Source organism: Pinus tabuliformis, chromosome 3_1 (assembly GCF_031772625.1).
Source record: "Pinus tabuliformis cultivar Carrire ecotype Pingquan chromosome 3_1, CPIR1, whole genome shotgun sequence".
Classification (NCBI taxonomy): domain Eukaryota; kingdom Viridiplantae; phylum Streptophyta; class Pinopsida; order Pinales; family Pinaceae; genus Pinus; species Pinus tabuliformis.
In genome coordinates, this window is record NC_142301.1 from 127,370,893 (window position 1) to 127,376,220 (window position 5,328).

Consider the following 5,328-nt stretch of genomic DNA (forward strand, 5'->3'; position numbering starts at 1 on the left):
CATGAGCTCAATTTGGATGCCAGGGAGGCCTCCAAAAGTGTTATTCTCTTTGACCTGCAAGAAGATACTAGAATACCAAATATGCGAAGAAATATAACCCAGAACACAGAACAATGAGAAATAATAGCTTGTATTTTATTATTCAGAAAGAAAAGAAATGTTCACTTGCCTCTTCAAGGGGGAAACCTCCAATAGAGTAGAACTGGATTACAAAATAATACACGACACTCCTCAATGGGGAGTCTCTATCCTTTATATAGGATTCATACATGCAATACCATGGGTGAGTACCATGGTTCTTAATAATATGAACTATCTAATACCATGGCCCATTTGCAACTAACTTTGGTCCCTTCTTTAAATGTGGGTCAACCACTAACAATTATTAATATGGGCTTTATTGACTCTTTAACTAACTATCACTATGACTCGACCCTATTACATAAATAAGGGGGTTAGGGTTGGACCCTAAAATTCCCTCCCCCATAAAAACAACCTTGTCCTCAAGGCTGAAGCTACGAAAATTGTTGAAGAATAGTGGTTGGTTCCAAGTCGCATCTTCTAGAGAGGTGTCTTTCCATTTGGCGAGTACTTCCTTGATCGTGCAGTCGTGCAGGTGCCATTCTCGCATGTCAAGAACCTGTTCAAGTTGGAGCCAGATTGAACCTTCTTCATCCAATTCAGGTAGACTGGTTTGAATTTTGCAGTTGTTCCCAACCACTTTATTGAGGCATGAGACATGAAAGACAGGATGGATTTTTGCAGTGGGTGGCAAGGCTAGCTTGTAGGCTACTTCTCCGATGCACTGAAGTATTTGATACGGTCCATAGAATTTTGGAGATAATTTCTGACAACCCTTGTCTTTGAGTGATGTTTGCTTATATGGTTATAGCCTCAAGAATACTTGATCCCCTTCTTGAATTGTGCACTCTGAACGATGTTGGTCTGCCTATTACTTCATGTAATTTTGAGCTTGATGGAGATTATATTTGAGGTGGGCAAGCATGGTTGCACGGTTTTGTAGGATTTGATCCACTACTTGTACCTTAGAGCATCCTGGGATATAAGAAGTAGGTGAATGGGGGATTTAACCATAAACTACTTCATATGGAGTCATCTTGGTGGTGGCATGATAGTTAGCATTATACCACCATTCTTCTAGAGGTAACCACTATACCCATAGATGTTTCTTTTTTGATGTGAAACACCTGAGGTAGGTCTCTAGACATTTGTTGACTGATTTAGTTTGGCCATCAGTTTGGGGATGATAGGAAGTACTGAGTTGGAGTTGGGTACTTTGTAGCTTGAAGAGTTCATGCCAAAAGTTACTAATGAAGATCGGGTCACGATCAGACACAATGGAAGTGGGCATGCCATGCAATTTGAAGATCCGGTCCATGAAAGATTGAGCCACCAAAATAGGTGTAAAAGGGTGGGGTAGGGCACAAAAATGAGCATACTTAGAAAGTCTATCCACAACCACCATGATCACTGACTTATTGCTTGACTTTGGAAGACCAGTAATGAAATCCATAGAAACTTCCATCCAGATTGAGGCAGGGATGGGCAATGGTTGTAAACTGCCTAGGCATTTGACCGTTTCTCCTTTGTTGCACTGACACACATCACATTCAACAACAAAATTAATAATTTCCTTTTTCATGCCTGTCTAAAAGAATGAACGCTGAGTGCGAGCATAAGTCTTTTGAAAGCTTGAATGGCCTGCAGAGGGAGATGACTGCAACTCTGCCAAAATGCGATTTTTGAGGGTGGATGTTGGTGATATCACTACTTTTTCCTTGTAGCGAAGAATCTCATCCTGCCAAGAGTAGCCCGCTGTGGAATTTGGATCTGCTTGCAATTGATTAATGAGTTGGGAGAGCAAAGGATGTGAAAACCATTCCTGCGAGCCTCTTCAATCCACTCTGGAATGGGAAGAGAGATTGCTAGCAGGGTGCTTTCCTCCTCAAATTGGCATGATAAAGCATCCACTATAACATTTTCGCGCCCTTTCTTGTAAATTATCTCATAATCATATCCCAACATTTTGGCTAGCCATTTATTTTATTATGGCGAGGATAGGCATTGCTCCAGAAAATATTTAAGGCTTTTATGGTCTATGCGGACTTGGAAACGCCACCCCAATAAGTATGGTTTCCAGGTATCCACTGCATGTAAGATGGCCATCATCTCCTTCTCATAGGTATATTTTCCCAAATTTGTCCCACTTAGTTGTTGGCTAGTGAAGGCCAAGGGTCGACCTTCCTACATTAAGACAGCCCCAATACCCGTACCTAAAGCATCACATTCAATCAAAAAAGATTTTGAGAAGTCAGGTAGTGCCAATATGGGAGTGGAACACATGGCATGTTTGAGAGCTATAAATGCCCGTTGAGCTTCATCATTCTAGAGGAATGAATTTTTCTTGAGAAGGTGAGTGAGGGGTCTAGCAATGTGACCACAATTGTGGACAAATTTGCAATAGTAGCCAGTGAGACCCAAAAATCCTCTCAGACTCTTCAAGGTCTTTGGTTGAGGCCATTCCTGCATTGCCTGGATCTTTTTGGGATCCACCCTGACACCTTCATGCCTCACAATGTGGCTCAAATACTCGACTTCTTTCCTGCCAAAGGAACACTTGGACAATTTGACAAATAATTTATGCTTCCGGAGCAGTTGCAAGAGCGGGTATACATGCTGAAGATGTTTTTCCCAGGTGATGTTGTAGATGAGGATGTCATCAAAGAAAACAAGGACAAATTTTCTGAGATATGGTTTGAGCAGGTGATTCATGAGGCTCTGAAAAGTGGATGGGGCATTACAGAGACCAAATGGCATTACCAGGAATTCATAATGGCCTTCATGAGTTCGGAAAGCAGTCTTTGGAATGTCTACCTCTTTCATGCAAATTTGGTGATAGCCCAAGTGAAGTTCTAGCTTAGTAAAGAATTGAGCCCCATTTAGTTCATCCAGCAAATCATCAACAATCAGGACGGGAAATTTATCTTTGACCGTCAACTTGTTGAGGGCCCTGAAGTCTAGACACATATGCCATTCCCCATCTTTCTTGAGAACCATGACCACAAGAGATGAATAAGGACTAATGCTAGGACGAATGACATAGGCTTCCAAGAGTTCCTTGATGATTTTTTCAATTTCATTCTTTTGGGCGAAAGGGTATCTATATGGGTGCACATTTGGTGGTTGTGCCCCTGGGACCAAAGTAATTCTATGATCATGTTCCCCTCTCGAGGGTGGAAGCTCATGAGGTTTGTCAAAGACCTGTAGATGGTTGTTTAAGACCTGTTGCATCTCAGGATGAATATGAAGAGAAGTGGGCTCGAAGGCTTGGATGGCATTAAATTGGGTGATAACTCCATGGTGGCCCTTTTTTAACAACTGTTCCATTTGATGCAAGCTGATGATAGAAGGAGAACCTTCCTGGAGTCTGCGGAGAGTATACGTGTGGTCATTCTACTTAAAGCTCATATATAACTCCTGGAAATCCATTGTGAATGGGCCGAGTGTGCGAAGCCATTCAACCCCCAAGACAATGTCACATCCACCCATGTTGATGGAAAACATGTGGGTGTTTAGGTGGTAATCCCCCATCTAAAGTTTGACATTTTCATAGCGGCTATCACATTTCATTTTTCCCCCATCAACAATTTGGACTTGGAAATTAGAGACTGCTCTGACAAAACAATGCACTGCTTCTGCGACTCTTTGATGGATAAAATTATGCGTGCTGCCACTAATAATAAAGACTACTACAGGAAAATGTTTAGCAAAACCTCTAATTTTGAGAGTTTGGGGATAGCTGGTTCTTCTAGTGTAGCTGGGAGCTCATTGTCCTGTTGGTTGTCCTCATCTTCCTCCTCTGGTCCCTCAAAGGGTGGGGCTTCCTCAGTAGCACCAATTTGAAAGAATTTGGGTTCCTTGCATTTATGCCCAGGGGAGTATTTGTCATCACAGTAGTAACACAATCCTTGCTTTCTTCTTTCTGCCATTTCTACCGGTGACACCTTTTGAACCTTAAGTGTTTGGGGAGTGCTCAGAGCCTAGGTGGGGCGTCCCTTGGCTATGAAAATCGGAGGAGACCACTGGGCTGCTAACGCGCATTCCACTTCACGAGATGTCGTGCAAGCTACCAACCATGTGGCTTGGTGGTGCATCCAGACGTGGGCTTGTATGGTGTCTTTGAGACCACTGATAAAACATTCCAAGTAGAATTCATCTGCTAGACCTCCTATGCGAAAGGCTAATGCTTCAAAGGCTTTAATATATTCTTGTACTGTGCCTGTCTATTTGAGCTTAGTAAGATGACCCAAAAAGTTAGATTCATGATCAAAGCAGTCAGAAAGGGATTTTGAGAATATCTTCCAATTCATTGGCCTTGCATAGCATCATTGATGCCACTGCCACAATTGCCATCTTTCTTAGTCCAGGTAAAGGCTTACCACACTTAGCTTAGTCTCATCATCTCTGATGTGATTCAATGTGAAATATTGCTCCATTTGTGATAGCCATATGACCGGATGAGAGCCATCAAATTTATACATGTCCAGCTTGGGTGGTCGAGGGTGGGATTGTTGGTGGTTTCCATAGAAGTGAATAGAATGGCTAGATTCACCCTCATGGTTTTCATTAAAAGCATATGCCTCTGATTGTAACCCCGACTTGCCCTTTGTGATTGCATCACTTAAGGATTGGATCTGCTTCGTTAAGTCATCCAACTTTTGTTCAAGGGTGTCCATCTTCTCATTAGCCATAGCTTGAGCTCCGGTTTGTACCATGCACAGATCCAGTGCACTTGTCGTTACTGGAAAAAAAAATTTGTGACCACCTGAAAATTTGAAGCTGATAAGTGAATGGTACCACCTTGCTCAGCCCGTCATCTTGATTCTTATGGGCTAAGTCTCCTATAAGCGTCCTGCGAGGGCCTCGACCAATGTCCTGCGAGAATCACCCCAACGTATAGGAGCCACAAGCCTCCCTACACAAATAGTCAAATATATCTGTGAAACCCTCAACTACTGAGTGTGAGTAGGAATGTGGCAGCGACCGAACCCCTGTTGCTAGATTTGAATGGTGGATCTGTTGTTGATGCTGCGATAAAACCCAACCTGCTAGATCTGATCTAGCAAAGAAGATGATAGGTGATCTGTAGAGAGACAAGGGAACTATGGTCTCAATGAGTGTCAGGTGCTACAGATCGCAATATACATAAGGGTCCAACAGTAGTACTCAGCCCAATATTTTAGGGCAGTAACTAAGGAGGATCAACCGTACCCTTAGCCATACTTCCTAACTACCCTATCGTACGTG